This window comes from Triticum urartu, chromosome 2 (genome assembly GCF_003073215.2).
Source record: "Triticum urartu cultivar G1812 chromosome 2, Tu2.1, whole genome shotgun sequence".
NCBI lineage: Eukaryota > Viridiplantae > Streptophyta > Magnoliopsida > Poales > Poaceae > Triticum > Triticum urartu.
In genome coordinates this window covers 515,747,682-515,768,310 of record NC_053023.1, presented here as the reverse complement: position 1 = coordinate 515,768,310, position 20,629 = coordinate 515,747,682, and positions in this window count along the sequence as shown.

The following is a 20,629-nucleotide window of genomic DNA, read 5'->3' as shown; positions in this document are numbered from 1 at the left end:
GGGACTCAGCAATCTCACACCCTCGCGATCAAGACTATTTAAGCTTATGGGTAAGGTAAAGGTATGAGGTGGAGCTGCAGCAAGCGACTAGCATATATGGTGGCTAACATACGCAAATGAGAGCGAGAATAGAAGGCAAAGCACGGTCGATAAAAGTATGATCAAGAAGTGATCCTAGAGCATCCTACGTCAAGCATAACTCCAACACCGTGTTCACTTCCCGGACTCCGCCGGAAGAGACCATCATGGTTACACACGCGGTTGATGTATTTTAATTAAGGTCAACTTCAGGTTTTCTACAACCGGACGTTAACAAATTCCCATCTGCCCATAACTGCGGGCACGGCTTTCGAAAGATCATATCCCTGCAGGGGTGTCCCAACTTAGCCCATCACAAGCTCTCACGGTCAACGAAGGATATTCCTTCTAGAGGGAAGACCCGATCAGACTCGGAATCCCGGTTACAAGACATCCTCGACAATGGTAAAACAAGTCCAGCAAGACCGCCCGATGCGCCGACATCCTGATAGGAGCTGCACATATCTCGTTCTCAGGGCAACACCGGATGAACACTACGTACAGCTAAAACCAGCCCTCAAGTTTCCCTGAGGTGGCGCCGCAAGTGGCTCTAGTTTGGACCAACACTTAGACAAGCACTGGCCCGGGGGGGTTAAAATAAAGATGACCCTCGGGATGCGCGACTCCCAAAGGAAAAATGCTAGGTGGCAAATGGTAAAACCAAGGTTGGGCCATGCTGGAGGAGTTTTATTCAAGGCGAACTGTCAAGGGGTTCCCATTATGACCCAACCGCGTAAGGAACGCAAAAATCCGGGAACATAACACCGATATGACGAAAACTAGGGCGGCAAGAGTGGAACAAAACACCAGGCATAAGGCCGAGCCTTCCACCCTTTACCAAGTATATAGATGCATTAATTAAATAATAGATATTGTGATATCCCATCAAAATAATCATGTTCTAACAAGGAACAACATCTCCATGTTCCAACAAGGAACAAACTTCAATCTTCACCTGCAACTAACAACGCTATAAGAGGGGCTGAGCAAAGTGGTAACATAGCCAAACAACGGTTTGCTAGGACAAGGTGGGTTAGAGGCTTGGTTCAACAATATGGGTGGCATGATAAGCAAGTGGTAGGTATCGCAGCATATGCATAGCAAAAGAGCGAGCAACTAAGCAAGCAATGATAGAAGTGATTTCGAGGGTATAGTCATCTTGCCTGAGATCCCGCAAGGAAGAAGAACGAGTCCATGAAGAAGGCAAACGGACGTAGTCGAACGGATCCTCATAAACACGACGTTCTCGGAACCAACCCGAAGAAGCAACACCGGAAAGAACCAAACAAAAAAGTAATCAACCATCACATACGCATGGCATGATGCACAATCAAGTATGATGCATACCCGGTTTAATGAAGCATGGCACGACAAAATGCACAAGCAATTCTACAAATTAAGTGGAGCTCAATATGCAACGGGTTGCATATTGACGGAACACCACGTGACTTATTTAGTTCGATCTCGTTTATGAACTCAACAATATTAAATGTTGTTAAACATGGCAAGAGAGTGAAGCAAATGAAAACTACCTATCTAGGCAAGTTTAAATGAGGCCAGAGACAAAGGACAACAATTCCGGTAAAACCCCATATGCATATTTTAAGGTTTGGTACTGTTCTGCCCTAAAGATTATTTTAAAGTTGTTAAACATGCAAGATGAGTGCACCAAGTACATCTAGGCATTTTTCTACCCCATTTACATATAAAGATTATTTAAATCGGAGCTACGGTTATTTAGTTATGAAATAAATCATTTTAGCATGACATAGGAGCAAATTTAAACAAACATCATTTTAGACATTTTAAAAATAGATGAAAGTGGCATATAATTAACCTACACATAATTATAAGCATTTTTCATATATAATTCATTTTAATCCGATGCACCAATTCGGAGTTATTATATGCATGTTGCCTAGGGACTATTCTACAAAACTAGCACTCTTTGGGAAAATAGCTAAATCCGCTGGACAGGAAAAAAATAGAAACAGGCCGAATCTGCTGGGACTGGGCTGCTCACATTGGGCCTCCTGGGCCGGCTTGCGAAAAGTGGCCCAGGCGCGGGGCGCTGCTGGACCGGGCTGAAACCGGACCATGCGCGTGCGAGGGAGGCAGCCCAGAAGGCGCGCTCGTCCTCCTCTGCTCGAAGCAGAGACAGATTCAGGGAGTGGCAGTTGCCGGCGACGAGAACGACGACCCGGTGGGAAGCGGCTCCAGCGATGTGAGGGACTGGCGGAGACAGGCGGATCTGGACGGCAGCTTGCCGGATCGAGCGGATCCGGGCCACGACGGAAGCTGGGCGGTAGCGAGAAGCTCCGAGCGGCGGCGCTATCCATGGTCAGAGAGAGAGCTGTAAGAGAAGGAGGAAGGGAAAACGAAGGATAGGAGGAGAGGGGCGGCCGGGGACGCGTCCTGGGCGACGTTTCGCATCAAGGGTCGCCAGCGGTGAGGTGGGCTACGGTGGCCGGCGGGTCTTGCGGGAGCTCGAGCGGCGGCCTCCCTCCCGATCCAGAACGGATCGAGGAGCGAACGGGCGACGACTTGTGTAGGATCGAAAGTATGTCTAGAGGGGGGGGGTGATTAGACTACTTGACCAAATAAAACTTAACCTTTTCCCAAATTTTAGTTCTTGGCAGATTTTAGCTGATTTAGGACAAGTCAAGCAATCATAACATAATTCAAGCAAGCATGCAAAGAGTTTATAGGCAGCGGAAAGTAAAGCATGCAACTTGCGAGAATGTAAAGGGAAGGGTTTGGAGAATTCAAACGCTATTGGAGACACAGATGTTTTTCCCGTGGTTCGGATAGGTGGTGCTATCCTACATCCACGTTGATGGAGACTTCAACCCACGAAGGGTAACTGTTGCGCGAGTCCACACAGGGCTCCACCCAAGGGCAACGGTTGCGCGAGTCCACACAGGGCTCCACCCACGAAGGGTCCACAAAGAAGCAACCACCCACAAAGGGTCCACGAAGAAGCAACCTTGTCTATCCCACCATGGCCATCACCCACGAAGGACTTGCCTCACTAGCGGTAGATCTTCACGAAGTAGGCGATCTCCTTGCCCTTACAAACTCCTTGGTTCAACTCCACAATCTTGTCGGAGGCTCCCAAGTGACACCTAGCCAATCTAGGAGACACCACTCTCCAAGAAGTAACAAATGGTGTGTAGGTAATGAACTCCTTGCTCTTGTGCTTCAAATGATAGTCTCCCCAACACTCAACTCTCTCTCATAGGATTTGGATTTGGTGGAAAGAAGATTTGAGTGGAAAGCAACTTGGGAAGGCTAGAGATCAAGATTCATATGGTAGGAATGGAATGTCTTGTTCTCAACACATGAGTAGGTGGTTCTCTCTCAGAACATATGAGTTGGAATGATGTGTGTGTTCTGATGGCTCTCTCACTGAATGAGAAGGAGGTGGAGGGGTATATATAGCCTCCACACAAAATCCAACCGTTACACACAATTTACCAATCTCGGTGGGACCGAATCAGAAAACTCGGTCTGACCGAAATAGTAAACCTAGTGACCGTTAGGAATTTTGGTGGGACTGACATGCAACTCGGTAGGACCGATTCGGTTAGGGTTTGGGCATAACGTAATCTCGGTGAGACTGATTACACAAACTCGGTGAGACCGAATTTGGTAATTAGCTAACCAAAGAGTTGGTCAGGCAAACTCGGTGGGACCGATTTGCTCTTTCGGTGAGACCGAGTGGAACTCGGTGAGACCGAAAAGTTACAAAGGGGAAACACTGAGTTTACATTGCAATCTCGGTGGGACCGATTCGCTCTTTCGGTGGGACCGAAAAGTTACGAAAGGGAAACAGAGAGTTTGCAACCCCATCTCGGTGAGACCGAGATCCTTATCGGTAGAACCGAATTGCTAGGGTTTGGCAGTGGCTAATGACAAGTGAAACTCGGTGGCGCCGGATAGGAAGAATCGGTAGGATCGAGTTTGGCTTAGGGTTTAGGTCATATGTGGATATGGGAAAGTAGTTGAGGGTTTTGGAGCATATCACTAAGCACATGAAGCAAGAGGCTCATTAAGAACACCTCATCCCTCCTTAATAGTATTGGCTTTTCCTATGGACTCAATGTGATCTTGGATCACTAAAATATAAAAATGAAGAGTCTTGAGCTTTTGAGCTTGAGCCAATCCTTTGTCCTTAGCATTTTGAGGGTTCCACTTTCACATCCATGCCATGCCAATCATTGAGCTTTCCTGAAATAATCATCTTGGAATAGCATTAGCTCAATGAGCTATGTTGTTATGAATTACCAAAACCACCTAGGGATAGTTGCACTTTCAATCTCCCCCTTTTTGGTAATTGATGACAACATATAGATCAAAGCTTCGACAAAAGATAATAATCATGAAATATATCGTCGCTTTGAGAAGTATGTGATAAGTAAGAGCTCCCCCTAAATTTGTGCATATTTAAAATTTGCTTTGGAATGCAAATGCACAAAGAGTTAGAGTTATGGGTTACTCTTCCATGTCACATACATCTTGGTGGAGCGCTCAAAAATGATAAGATTGAAATACATGCACTCATCACCAAGAATAGTGAATGATCACAAACGATAGATAGAATGATAATATTTAAGCAAGCATTAAGCAAACATTAAGTGTAGCTTATGATCAAACACATGATCATCAATGTCTCACAAGTAATGACGTAGTATCTAGCACTCAAAAGCAAACAAGTGTTCGAAAAACCACCAAATAAAGCAAGAGAGAAAAGCAACACTCTCTCTCTCGAAGCCTATGATCTATACATCTTCTCCCCCTTTGGCAACAAGTTACCAAAAAGTTCCTAGAAAATTCATAGCACTAGATCGACGCTCAGGCTTGATCTTCAGGTGGTGGTGGAGTCCGGAGCACTCCAAGGACGAAGCCTTCGGTAGACGTGGTCGGAGTCGAGGCTGAAGTGGATGCTGGAGCTGGTGGAACTGAGGCTGTGGCTGGTGCAGACGTTGTAGCTCTGGTGTCAGCAACTGGCAGTGCAGACGACCTCGGACCTCGTGGCACCCTCGCAAAAGCATCAGTCGTGGTCCTGCCTCTCCTCTCATTCATGTCCTCCTGGAGCTGCTCAACGGCAGTCTGTATCTCTGTCACCTTGATGTCCAAGTCATAGAACCTCTGTTTCATGATCCTCTCTAAACTCGCCTGGTTCTGAGTCAGGGTGGCTATACTCTGCTCAATCCGCAGGGTGGACGCAATCAGGTAACCAAGCTGCTCTTGTTTGGTTTTCAGGAAGTAATCAGATGCCTCCGCTTGAGTAGGCATCCTGGCAGCTTTCTCCTTCTTCGCCTTCTCCTTCTGAGCTTGTGCATGGGCAGATGATGGTTCATTCTCAGTCATAACAACTTGATTATCTTTGAAATCTGGACGGATGGGCAGGTGTTCCTTATCCAACAAATATACGCCCGTGCCCATCTTGGAGTTGATGAGCTCCTGAATCTGAGGGGCATATCCACAACTCCTCTTCTGATCTGCCGCAGTCCTTTTGATTGTTTCCACTATGAGGCTCATGACTTTGAATTTTTGAGGCACGTCAAAGACATGAAGCAAATTGATCGCGTGACCTCTGATCATCTTGTGATCTCCAGATTTGGGCAGAAGGGTGTGCCTAAGGATCCAGTTGATCGTAGGCAATCCTGATAGCAGATAATGCACTGAGCCAAACTTGAATGTGTCAAGTGCTTCATTCGGAATCTCCTTGTACATGTTGGACATGGAGTTGTGGTCCATCTTTTTCTTGGCATAAATGTCCAAGTCATCTGCTTGCTCCTCTGGGGCATTGATCAGCTTCGCCCATTCCTCAACAGTAGAGTGGTACCTTGTACCCTCTGACATCCATGTGATCCTGCCATCCGTCTAAAAGTGTGCTGTGGAGTAGAATTGCATGATTAGCTCCTCGTTCCACTTTGTGAGCTTCTGCCCAACAAAGTCTGCAACTCCACACGCACTAAAGCTGTCAAATACTCCAGGGTAGTACTCTTCATTGTCCTTGATGTAGGTCCAGTCGACCCATCTCATGTCACATACAATTGGCTTCTTGTCAAGTAGCACTGTCTCATAGAAATCCTGCTGCTCCTTGGTATGAAACCTGTAGTCCACTGCAGTCCTTCTCCTAGAAGCATATGGATCCGCTTCTCTCCACTTCCTGAGCCCTGAGTCTCTCCTGAGCTTCATATCCTCAGCCACAGGATGAGCATCGTTGTGGTCTGGGATCTTGGGCTTGAGCTTCCGAAGGACATTCTCTTCCTCTTCCTCTGCAACAGTCTCAGGCACTGGGGCCTTGTTCTTCTTAGTGGCTGGGATGCTTCTTGTGTTTCTCTTTGGTGCACTCTTAGGCTTAGATGCAGCCTTAGGTGCTTCCTTGGGCTTGGATGTAGCTCCCCCTGACCTTATGGCATCTCCCATTAGCTTGGGTGCCTTGGGCGCTGGTGCAGCTGCCTCTTCTTCCTCTTCCTCTTCCATGATGGAAGCTTTGCCAAGCACCCTAGCCACAGTCTTCTTCACCCTCTCCTTCCTTTTCTTGCCCTCAGCTGCAGCTGGCTCTTGGGAAGTGGGCTTCTCAGTTGAGGCTCTAGCCTTTGACATGGGCTGCCTGCCTGCTGGCCTTTTGATTTTCAGACCTGGCTTAGTGCCTTGAGCTGGTTCAATTCTCTTGGAAGTGGCCTCTTCCTCTGCCACATAGTCCTCATCTTCAGAGTCTGAAGTTTTCATCTTCCTTTGTCTCGTGGCAGCTTTAGGCAGGTTGCTGGGTGTGCTCCTGCTGCCATCATCTGAGGAACTTGAGGGGCTAGTGCCCTCACTCAACTGCACTTGCTGCTCTGACAGGTTTTGGCTGTCACTCTGGTCTGACATGATGCAAACTGACTACTGACCCTGTGAATAGATTATAGAGGAGATAGAGTGGATGAGCATCACAATGCAGAGATTTTTGCAAAAAGAATGATCCAAAAACTTAGTTTTAGTTTCCCACTGAAATCATCTCGGATCTACCGATTTTCAAACTCGGTGATACCGAAGCAGTTTTGGAACCTAAACTAGTGAACTCGGTAGGACCGAGTCACAGTTCGGTGGCACTGAGACTGCTAGGGTTTCACTGAGTTCAAAAATCAGTCACACCGATAAGTAATTCTCGGTCAGACCGAGTCTCACTTGTGCAATGGCATAAGCCAAATCGGTGGGACCGAGTTTTTCAACTCGGTGGGTCCAAGATGGTTTCGGCGGAAACCTAAACCTAGAATTTTCGAATCAAACCTAATCTACGGGCGTTTTGACTGGATAGAAGTTTCTCAAACGTGTCTAGAAACAATATGATCACAATGTGCTAGGAATCAGATTGAGGAATAGCACAAAGATCAAGTCCATACCCTAGTTCGGCGGGGACTTGCTACAGCGGCAACGGCGGGGCAGAATTCCTGTTGACGGCGACGGAGACCAGCGACTGGAGGCTGCTGGCGGCGAGAAGATGATCCGGAGACCTCGAGGGCAGAGCAGGCTATCGCGCGGGCGAAGGGGTTCGGAGAAATTTCCAAATTTTGCCCGTGACTATATATAGCCCGACCCTGTCGGTGTGACCGAGTGGAACAACTCGGTGGCACCGAGATTCGTAACTGCGTGCAGTTACTGAAACTCGGTGTGACCGAAAGGTTCAAATCGGTTGCACCGAGATCGAAAACCTAGATCAACTTAATGATCTCGGTAGGACCGAAAGTGGAGTATCGGTCAGACCGAGAGTCATAAAGAGGTTTTGGAAGTTTAAGTCTATGACGAATCGGGGACTCCGAGCGCTCCTCACAGAGAGTGGTTCGAATCTGACTTGATCAAATTTTGTGATGCAGCATGAATAGAGTTTGAGACGAGAAAAGCATAGATAGCTAGAGGACGTTCTTAGGCATTCTTGTCCATCCACTTGGCAAAAAGAAATAAAGCCGAACAATCAAAGCAACAAGTGGATGTCCTCGAATGAGTAAAATATGCAGCCAGCATGCTCACACAATAAGATGGCAAATGAAATATGTGACAAGACATGCACAACCAATTCTAGCATCTATCAAGCAATTTGCGATGACTAGGTCATCTATATATGAGTACATTGACTTAGGAGTCAAGTGAGAACACTTGATCATTGGTCATACTCATCGTTTAAGATCAAGTGGGGTTACCACTTTTACATAAAGCATTGTTGTGTTCACATCTTTAGAGTTGCTTTAGCTCAAGTCTTAGAGTAAAGCTCCCCCTAGATGTGATATCCCCCCTAAGAGGGATGAACTAACCTTGGGTTTTGTCGATGATGACTTCATGTAGATATTGAAGATGTGGATGCTCAATGTTGATGTAGATCTCTTGGAGCTATCCATATGAGTGAATTGCACTTTCAATACCTACATGGGTTAGTCCCACAAGGAACAAACAAGGATATCCATAGACATAGAGTGATGCACACAAAAGATGATGTCCATGAAAACTTTTAGGTTACCTTGTCCCTTGTCTTACCAACAAGAGGGTTTGTGACTCCTTGAACTAGTGCAAGATGTGGAAGTTGATTGCACTTGTTCTTGCCAAAATGATAAGAGTGAAGTATGTTGGCGGAGTCACCCTCAAGAACTCTCTAGTTCTTCTTCTTTTGGATCCACATCATCTTGATGGGAATCCTTGGAGTTGTAGTCGTACTTGATGAAGTGGAACTTGAAGTAGTCTTGGGAATCCACTTGACTAAGGTCTTAGGAGCTTCTTCAAATGCATCAATTTCCTCTTGAAGCTTGTCCTTGCCTCTTTGCTCGTAGTCTTCTGGTGGAAGATCATCTTGAGCTTGTGTCCCCTTGAAAGAAGTATACTTCTCTTGTTGAGGGACAAACTTTGTCTTGGGGTATTGATCTTCTTCCCATTCAACTCCATTGGCATTGAATTTTCGTTCAAAACCAACACCTTGATTCTTCCGGTGCATTCCTTGCTTGCGCACAATTTCCTCGAATTGCTTACTCCCGGCAAGGCTTTTGTACACTCCTTTCTCTATAATTCCCTTCAATAAGCTATTTTCTTGCTCAAGTGTAACTTGGCTAAGAGAATCATTAGTGGAATCAAGAGAACTACTAGAAGCAACAATATTGGATTTAGCATGATCATTGTTACTACTAGAGGAAGAATCTTTCTTGTTAGACTTGACTTGAGGCATGTAAGTGGATAAGAGTAAACGCTTGGCAATGTAAGAAGAACTTTTCTTGCGGAGATCATCATTGATTGCCTTTAAGAACTCATGCTCTTGATCAAGATTGAGTTTTTCAAAGCGTAGTTTCTCATGAGCTCTTAAAAGTTCTCGATGATCTTCGAAGATAGTGTCATGAGCTAACTTAAGAGTTTTTAGTTCTTTAGTTAGAGCCTCAATCTTCTCCTTATCATTGTCATTCGTTTTATCTTGATTAGCATGATTAATTGGTCTTTCATCATAGTATTCATCACTAGAGTTGTCACCAAGCAAATCATCACCTAACAAGTCATCTTCATCACTATTGAAATCAACATACTCGGGGTGTGTTACCTTAGGACCTTTGGCCATGAGGCATCTTCCAATTCCTTCATTTGGTGAGTCAAATATGTCGTAGGAGTTGGTTGACACAAGTGCTAGACCGGCAACACCTTCATCTTGAGTATCTTCGGAGTCGGAGTGATAACTTCTCTCGGAGTGGCTGTCGGAGTCGGAGCCGGATACCCATTCACCAACATGAGCTTGATGTCTTCGTCTTGTGTAGCTCCTTGATGATTTTTCCTTCCTTTCCGAATCCTTGCTTCTCCGTGAGTATCTTTGTTCATAACGATCATATTTACTCCTTCTCTCTCTTGGTGGTGATCCTTTGCTTCTTCTTTTTGGAGAATCTTCTCTTCTGTCCGGGTCTTCCACAATTGTAACAGTTTCGCTCTCGACCAGAAGATCTTTTGTCATTGTAGGACCTTGACTTGGAGCTTCTATCTTTGCTTCTACTCTTGTAGAACTTGTTGAAGTTCTTCACCATTAAGCTCAATTCTTCATTGAAGTCTTGTTTCTCACTTGATGATGTAGGGGCTTCACATGAGGCTTTATAGGCACCACTTGATTTGTTGTGAAGTTCCTCTTTATCCTTAAGTGACATCTCATGAGCAACAATTCTTCCAATCACCTCCGTTGGCTTGAGATCTTTGTAATTTGGCATCATTTGGATCAATGTGCACACGGTATCATATTTTCCATCCAAGGCTCTTAGGATCTTCTTGATGATGAATCTATCGGTCATCTCTTCACTTCCTAAGCCGGCAATCTCATTTGTGATGAGAGCAAGCCTAGAGTACATTTTAGCGACACCTTCACCATCCTTCATCTTGAACTTGTCAAGTTGGCTTTGAAGCACATCCAACTTGGATTCCTTGACGGAGTCGGTACCTTCGTGCATATCAATCAAAGTGTCCCAAATTTCCTTTGCATTCTCAAGGCGGCTGATTTTGTTGAATTCTTCGGGGCATAATCCGTTGAAGAGAATATCACAAGCTTGAGCATTGTATTGCAACATCTTCAACTCATCCACGGTAGCTTCACGGTTTGGTTCTCTCCCGTCAAAGAAGTCACCTTGCAAACCAACACACACAATAGCCCAAACAGTGGGGTTATGTCCAAGAATATGCATTTTCATTTTATGCTTCCAACTAGCAAAATTGGTACCATCAAAGTAAGGACCTCTACGGTGATAATTTCCCTCGCTAGACGCCATACTCTCCTAGGTTGTGAAACCAAGGCTATGACCACCAAAAGCTATGGAGATCAAGCAAATGGAGACCAAAGCTCTGATACCACTTGTAGGATCGAAAGTATGTCTAGAGGGGGGTGATTAGACTACTTGACCAAATAAAACTTAACCTTTTCCCAAATTTTAGTTCTTGGCAGATTTTAGCTGATTTAGGACAAGTCAAGCAATCATAACATAATTCAAGCAAGCATGCAAAGAGTTTATAGGCAGCGGAAAGTAAAGCATGCAACTTGCGAGAATGTAAAGGGAAGGGTTTGGAGAATTCAAACGCTATTGGAGACACGGATGTTTTTCTCGTGGTTCGGATAGGTGGTGCTATCCTACATCCACGTTGATGGAGACTTCAACCCACGAAGGGTAACGGTTGCACGAGTCCACACAGGGCTCCACCCAAGGGCAACGGTTGCGCGAGTCCACACAGGGCTCCACCCATGAAGGGTCCACGAAGAAGCAACCACCCACAAAGGGTCCACGAAGAAGCAACCTTGTCTATCCCACCATGGCCATCGCCCACGAAGGACTTGCCCCACTAGCGGTAGATCTTCACGAAGTAGGCGATCTCCTTGCCCTTACAAACTCCTTGGTTCAACTCCACAATCTTGTCGGAGGCTCCCAAGTGACACCTAGCCAATCTAGGAGACACCACTCTCCAAGAAGTAACAAATGGTGTGTAGGTAATGAACTCCTTGCTCTTGTGCTTCAAATGATAGTCTCCCCAACACTCAACTCTCTCTCATAGGATTTGGATTTGGTGGAAAGAAGATTTGAGTGGAAAGCAACTTGGGAAGGCTAGAGATCAAGATTCATATGGTAGGAATGGAATGTCTTGGTCTCAACACATGAGTAGGTGGTTCTCTCTCAGAACATATGAGTTGGAATGATGTGTGTGTTCTGATGGCTCTCTCACTGAATGAGAAGGAGGTGGAGGGGTATATATAGCCTCCACACAAAATCCAACCGTTACACACAATTTACCAATCTCGGTGGGACCGAATCAGAAAACTCGGTCTGACCGAAATAGTAAACCTAGTGACCGTTAGGAATTTCGGTGGGACTGACATGCAACCTCGGTAGGACCGATTCGGTTAGGGTTTGGGCATAACGTAATCTCGGTGAGACCGATTACACAAACTCGGTGAGACCGAATTTGGTAATTAGCTAACCAGAGAGTTGGTCAGGCAAACTCGGTGGGACCGATTTGCTCTTTCGGTGAGACCGAGTGGAACTCGGTGAGACCGAAAAGTTACAAAGGGGAAACACTGAGTTTACATTGCAATCTCGGTGGGACCGATTCGCTCTTTCGGTGGGACCGAAAAGTTACGAAAGGGAAACAGAGAGTTTGCAACCCCATCTCGGTGAGACCGAGATCCTTATCGGTAGAACCGAATTGCTAGGGTTTGGCAGTGGCTAATGACAAGTGAAACTCGGTGGCGCCGGATAGGAAGAATCGGTAGGACCGAGTTTGGCTTAGGGTTTAGGTCATATGTGGATATGGGAAAGTAGTTGAGGGTTTTGGAGCATATCACTAAGCACATGAAGCAAGAGGCTCATTAAGCAACACCTCATCCCTCCTTAATAGTATTGGCTTTTCCTATGGACTCAATGTGATCTTGGATCACTAAAATATAAAATGAAGAGTCTTGAGCTTTTGAGCTTGAGCCAATCCTTTGTCCTTAGCATTTTGAGGGTTCCACTTTCACATCCATACCATGCCAATCATTGAGCTTTCCTGAAATAATCATCTTGGAATAGCATTAGCTCAATGAGCTATATGTTGTTATGAATTACCAAAACCACCTAGGGATAGTTGGCACTTGCTGGAGAGTTTTATTCAAGGCGAACTGTCAAGGGGTTCCCATTATGACCCAACCGCGTAAGGAACGCAAAAATCCGGGAACATAACACCGATATGACGAAAACTAGGGCGGCAAGAGTGGAACAAAACACCAGGCATAAGGCCGAGCCTTCCACCCTTTACCAAGTATATAGATGCATTAATTAAATAATAGATATTGTGATATCCCAACAAGTAAACATGTTCCAACAAGGAACAACATCTCCATGTTCCAACAAGGAACAAACTTCAATCTTCACCTGCAACTAACAACGCTATAAGAGGGGCTGAGCAAAGCGGTAACATAGCCAAACAACGGTTTGCTAGGACAAGGTGGGTTAGAGGCTTGGTTCAACAATATGGGTGGCATGATAAGCAAGTGGTAGGTATCGCAGCATATGCATAGCAAAAGAGCGAGCAACTAAGCAAGCAATGATAGAAGTGATTTCGAGGGTATAGTCATCTTGCCTGAGATCCCGCAAGGAAGAAGAACGAGTCCATGAAGAAGGCAAACGGACGTAGTCGAACGGATCCTCATAAACACGACGTTCTCGGAACCAACCCGAAGAAGCAACACCGGAAAGAACCAAACAAAAAAGTAATCAACCATCACATACGCATGGCATGATGCACAATCAAGTATGATGCATACCCGGTTTAATGAAGCATGGCACGACAAAATGCACAAGCAATTCTACAAATTAAGTGGAGCTCAATATGCAACGAGTTGCATATTGACGGAACACCACATGACTTATTTAGTTCGATCTCGTTTATGAACTCAATAATATTAAATGTTGTTAAACATGGCAAGAGGGTGAAGCAAATGAAAACTACCTATCTAGGCAAGTTTAAATGAGGCCGGAAACAAAGGACAACAATTCCGGTAAAACCCCATATGCATATTTTAAGGTTTGGTACTGTTCTGCCCTAAACATTATTTTAAAGTTGTTAAACATGCAAGATGAGTGCACCAAGTAAATCTAGGCATTTTTCTACCCCATTTACATATAAAGATTATTTAAATCGGAGCTACGGTTATTTAGTTATGAAATAAATCATTTTAGCATGACATAGGAGCAAATTTAAACAAACATCATTTTAGACATTTTAAACATGGATGAAAGTGGCATATAATTAACCTACACATAATTCTAAGCATTTTTCATATATAATTCATTTTAATCCGATGCACCAATTCAGAGTTATTATATGCATGTTGCCTAGGGACTATTCTGCAAAACTAGCACTCCCTAGGAAAATAGCTAAATCCGCTGGACAGGAAAAAAAAATAGAAACGGGCCGAATCTGCTGGGACTACGCTGCTCACATTGGGCCTCCTGGGCCGGCTTGCGGAAAGTGGCCCAGGCGCGGGGCGCTGCTGGACCGGGCTGAAATCGGACCATGCACGTGTGAGGGAGGCAGCCCAGTAGGCGCGCTCGTCCTCCTCTGCTCGAAGCAGAGACAGGTTCAGGCAATGGCAGTTGCCAGCGATGAGAACGACGACACGGTGGGAAGCGGCTCCGGCGATGTCAGGGACTGGCGGAGACGGGCGGATCTGGATGGCAGCTTGCCGGATCCGGCGAATCCGGGCGACGATGGAAGCTGGGCGGTAGCGAGAAGCTCCGGGCGGCGGCGCTATCCATGGTCAGAGAGAGAGAGCTGTAAGAGAAGGAGGAAGGGAAAACGGAGGATAGGAGGAGAGGGGCGGCCGGGGACGCGACCTGGGCGACGTTTCGCAGCAAGGGTCGCCGGCGGTGAGGTGGGCTATAGTGGCCGGCGGGTCTTGCGGGAGCTCGAGCGGCGGCCTTCCTCCCGATCCAGAACGGATCGAGAAGGTGCAGCGAGGAGCGAACGGGCGATGACTTGGGCTCGGGCGGCTTCCCAGGGCCCAATCCGGGTCCTGGCGGGCCACGACGGCGCAGGGAGACAGGGAAAAGCGAGGAGAGGCCACGTGGCCGCCTACGAGTGGCCACGGGCGGCTGCAGGCGGTGGCTGAGCCAATCTGGGCGCGCCAAGTGGCGGGTGTGAGGTGAAGGGCACCGGAAAATGAGGAGGAGGTGGTGGACCTGGTTAGTCGGCGCGGGCTTCGAGGTTGATGCGGCGGCTGGAGGTTTGGGAAGGGGCTAGGCTAGGTTTGGACCTGATTTGGAAGGGGAAGTGGTCTATTTATAGTAGGTGGGCTAGGATTAGGGTTTGGAGAGGGGTTTGCTCCTTTTTGGACCCTCGGATCGCGATCGTGCGGTCTGAAGCGGAGGGGGAACTAGGTGGTCTGAGAGCAGAGAAGAGAAGAAGAGGCCCGGCGGCTGTTTCCGGAGACCGAAAACGTCCGACGTTAGACCGGCTATAATGCTGCTATAGTGTAACGGTTGGGCTATCAAACGAACTCCGAATGCGACGAAACTTGACAGGCGGTCTATCTACACTATAATAAGACCGAACATCAACTCTCGTCCCATTCCGAGAACATTTTCCGGCCACTTATAAAATACTATTTCGGACATGCCGTGGGCGCGTGCAAGTGGGTCTGGGCTCAGAACGGACAACGGACGGAACTGGGAGACCCGGACTAATGCAAGTTTTGAAAACATGATGATGCTATGCAAAAGATGACATGATGAAATGCAACACGCAAGCAAATGACATGGCAACGTAGCGACTAACTGGAAGACACCTGGCACATCGGACTCGGGGCGTTACAACACTCCACCACTACGAGAGGATCTCGTCCCGAGATCTAGAATGGCACCGGAGGGACAACGGAAGAGAAAGAGAAGTGGTAAAACTAAGTTGCTTCTTTGACAAACGAGTGAAACCAAAGAACCTTGAAAAGGTTAAGACATTTCGAGAAAAGAATACAACGGAGAAGAACGAAGTTGAAAGCACTCCGTTAGGAAAGAGGAACGAGGAAGAACAAAGTTGAAAGCACTCCGGTAGGGAAGAGTAATAAGGAAGAACAAATTCGGACAGCACTCCAGTTGAAAAGAGATGCAAGGCTTGATAAGGCGAAAAGAACTTGAACAAAGGGGCACAATACTCCAGTTAAAAGGATATGCACGAAAAGAACACGATCCTGATAAAATAAGAAGATGGGTTGAAGAGAGCAACATCACAATGCCTCCGGAACAAAAGTAAGAATGGAATGGAATGAACGAAGGGAACCAAGATCTTGAGAGAGCACGCTTACAACAAATGCTAGAACGGAGTTGTTGGAAAAAAACGAACAACAAAAAGAATAAGCTTGATATGGTCTTATGGAATACATCTCAAATTATGAGGTGACAACCTGCCACTTACGGGAAAAGAATTGGATTGATATGACCAAGGAGACGAGAAAACTTATTTCATCGGGAGGATAAATGAAGAACTTGGGTCATTATAAGCACCATAATTAGCAACAATCCTTAGGGAAGGCTTTAGGTGAACTATAACCACAGATAACTCCAATGTCGAGATTGATGGGTTTAAAATATCTCATTCTTAACAACATGTGAATCATGAAACATGAACTCAAATTATCAAGAATGACATAATACCACCTCCAATGATACGGAAGAAAGAATTGCACTCCGGATAGCAAGATGAAGAATGCTTGAACTCGTCTGAAAAGAAACTTGATGAACACTTCGAGAAGGAATTAAATCCTTGGTGAACCATCATGTAGAGCCTCCATGAAGAATTCCGGTAACAAAAGAATAATCAAATGAAAGGAAAGATAAGTAGAGAACACAAGGTGAAGCCTTGCAATGATTAGATGGATCTTCGCAATGAAATAATTGAGAAAGCTTGGAACTCCGGGAAAAGAATAGATAAAGCATCTCGAACCGAGAATTTGATGAGCCTCCGGAATAAATAATTAATCATTAGGATGAAACAAGAATAAGAATTATGTTATGCTTATCCTTCACCAATTTAGATTGATGACAAGCAATGGATTTGGCTTACTACTTATTCTCGTAGAAAGGATTAAGATAGATATAGTGCAAACTTGAGGAAGGTCTTCAACGAACCACCGGTAGAATTGAAACCACGAATGAATTGATACGGAAGAGAAATCTTGAACGAACCACCGTAAGAATTAGAAATGAATGAAGTAAAGATAAAGAAACACCGGGAAGAATTATATAAAGAACGAAGATACTTGAGAGAATTTAGATCCATGAGAACGCAGAGATTACGAGCTGATTAGAGAATCCTTGATTTAAGCCGCGGTATGATTTAGAGTATGAGAGCTGAAGGCTGGAATGAATAACTCTGAGATGATGGGCCCGGATAATCAAACTAAAAAGACTCCTGAATTGCTCCGGATGGGTGAAAAGAATTCTCACAACCGAAAATAATTATGAGAGAATGGCATAAAGCTAGAATCACGAATCTTGAAGAGAAAAGAGCAAGATTGAGAGAAAAAATTCTTCTTCGGTCTTCAAAATCCGAGAAAGACGACGAGAAACACCACCAAGAATTGTTGAGGCACTCCGGAATGAAGAATGGAAAAGGTTGAGCCAACGATGAAAAGAATTTAACCGATCTTGGAGAAAGGCATTTGACTGATGATAAATCATTCTTACGTCAAACTTTGAGATGAATATGAGAATAACTCCGGAAATTAGAAGAGTCAGGTAAGATCCTGGGGAAAAGACCTGTGGGTTAGGGCCCACTCAAAAGATACACCGTAGAACAATTTAAAAGAGAGAATGCACAGGTTGAATTAAACGGCTAGAATGAGATAACAACCTCGAAATAGGTTTGAACGGATCTTGAAGGAAAAGATGAGGCTTCCGAGATATCTTCAGCACTCCAGAATAATTGAATAGCGAGAAATGAATGAATATGATGAGAACCGGTATGATAAAACTTCTGAAACGAGGAAAGGATATGATCAACACCAAAAGCTTGAATTGAATCCACCGGAGAAGAAAAAGAATGATGAAAGATGAGCTAGTAGACCATCTTCATGGAAAACACCGGGTAAGAACATTGACGGACTTCACAATAATAAAAGGATACTTGATTAAGAAATCTGAGTCGTCGAAGAAAAAGGGTAGGTGGGCGGGAAAACAAAGGCAACTTGGGGACGGATGAAACAAACACCGTTGAGAAGAACTGATACTTGATCTTGCAGATGTTGCAATGATCGGATCCACTTGAAGAGAAGCACACCGGTTTAAAAAGGATTGACATGACAAACTCGATGATCGAGAAGGATTAGTGTTCACATCGGGGTATGATAACACCGCTTAGGAAAGATATGGAATCAACATTTGACTTCGAAGCGACTCGAATACCACAACTCAAGACCAAAAACAAAGGATTGGCTTGTAGAATAAGCCGGAACAAACATATGATAGAGATTTTGTCCGAAATTTTTGTGGTGGGGCCTACACGGGCTCGATCGTACAGCACCATCATGTACATGGCAATGCACATGACATACGAAGCGTCCTCAAGTCGACATAGCCAAGGACTCTTTAAGACACAACGAGACCACTGTAAAACCGACCGTGAATAGGCGGACCACTAGACGTCGAACCCCAATTTCAAATCATACATCTGTCGGAAAGATATCCTAAGAGCTACTTGAATTCCCACTTATAAACTCCCGAAACTTTCCGTTTATGCAATCAGGTGTTGGGGATACGGGGGAAGCATAATATCTCACCCAAAACTAGCAAATCCTACATCCAGCTGTATCCATCCTTCAACACATAACCAAGAAACCTTCGGAAATCGTCCACCTCAACCTTCGAAAAGCATCCGTTATACGAGTTATGGCAATACTCCCGAACTCTCGCCCCAGTATTGGGTGGCGTCGAGGTTATCTCACCAACAACTGCATAAAAGAGATTTTCGATGTCGGCGAAACTAATCTCAGGTATTCCAGAACTGCAACGATAAAATTGTGACGACAACACCTCGGAGCTCAACTCCCCGGGACACTGCCACAACCCCTAAATGACAGGAGGCACCAAGAACAATGTTCTCGTCACAAAACCATCGGAATGATTCCAAGATACCCGCGTGATCCTAAAAAAATATAGTGAAATTTTAGAAGAGAAGAGTCAAAACTCTATGTCAGGATGCCTTACCAGAGCGATGAAGGGAGTGAGGAGTAAAAATAATTCCTAACTCTCCGATATATAATTCCTAAATGACTCAAAACATTTTTCTAGGCTCAACAACGCCAGCTATTCGATCAAGCAGGGGGGCTCCTAAGGTCGGGGAAGGCTCTGATTACCAACTTGTAACACCCTCGATGCGGCTATATCTCCCACGTGTCGAAGCACGACTTAGAGGCATAACCGCATTGAAAGCAATGTCGCAAGTGAGGTAATCTTCACACAACCCATGTAATACATAAGGGAAAGAGATACATAGATGGCTTACAATCGCCACTTCACACAATTACATGAATAAAGCATTACATCAACCAGATACAATCAAGGTCCGACTACGGAACCCAAAATAAAAGAAGACTACCCCAAATGCTACACAGATCCCCGATGGACCCCAACTGGGCTCCACTACTAATCAACTGGAAACGAAACAAGATAAAGGACAAGATCTTCATCTAGCTCCTCCTTGAGCTTGTTTGCGTCACCTTCTCAGAAACATCGGCACTTGCAAACTGGTTTTGGAAGTATCTGTGAGTCACGGGGACTCAGCAATCTCACACCCACGCGATCAAGACTATTTAAGCTTATGGGTAAGGTAAAGGTATGAGGTGGAGCTGCAGCAAGCGACTAGCATATATGGTGGCTAACATACGCAAATGAGAGCGAGAAGAGAAGGCAAAGCACGGTCGATAAAAGTATGAGCAAGAAGTGATCCTAGAACAACCTACATCAAGCATAACTCCAACACCGAGTTCACTTCCCGGACTCCGTCGGAAGAGACCATCACGGTTAGACACGGGGTTGATGTATTTTAATTAAGGTCAACTTCAGGTTTTCTACAACCGGACGTTAACAAATTCCCATCTGCCCATAACCGCGGGGACGGCTTTCGAAAGATCATATCCCTACAGGGGTGTCCCAACTTAGCCCATCACAAGCTCTCACAGTCAACGAAGGATATTCCTTCTAGCGGGAATCCCGGTTACAAGACATCCTCGACAATGGTAAAACAAGTCCAGCAAGACCGCCCGATGCGCCGACATCCTGATAGGAGCTGCACATATCTCATTCTCAGGGCAACACCGGATGAACACTACGTACAGCTATAACCAGCCCTCAAGTTTCCCCGAGGTGGCGCCGCAAGTGGCTCTAGTTTGGACCAACACTTAGACAAGCACTGGCCCGGGGGGTTAAAATAAAGATGACCCTCGGGATGTGCGACTCCCAAGGGAAAAAGGCTAGGTGGCAAATGGTAAAACCAAGGTTGGGCCTTGCTGGAGGAGTTTTATTCAAGGCGAACTGTCAAGGGGTTCCCATTATGACCCAACCGTGTAAGGAACGCAAAAATCCGGGAACATAACACCGATATGACGGAAACTAGGGCGGCAAGAGTGGAACAAAACACCAGGCATAAGGCCGAGCCTTCCACCCTTTACAAAGTATATAGATGCATTAATTAAATAATAGATATTGTGACATCCCAACAAAATAATCATGTTCCAACAAGGAACAACATCTCCATGTTCCAACAAGGAACAAACTTCAATCTTGACCTGCAACTAACAACACTATAAGAGGGGCTGAGCAAAGCGGTAACATAGCCAAACAACGGTTTGCTAGGACAAGGTGGGTTAGAGGCTTGGTTCAACAATATGCGTGGACAGATAAGCAAGTGGTAGGTATCGCAACATAGGCATAGCAAAAGAGCGAGCAACTAAGCAAGCAAAGATAGAAGTGATTTCGAGGGTATGGTCATCTTGCCTGAGATCCCGCAAGGAAGAAGAATGAGTCCACGAAGAAGG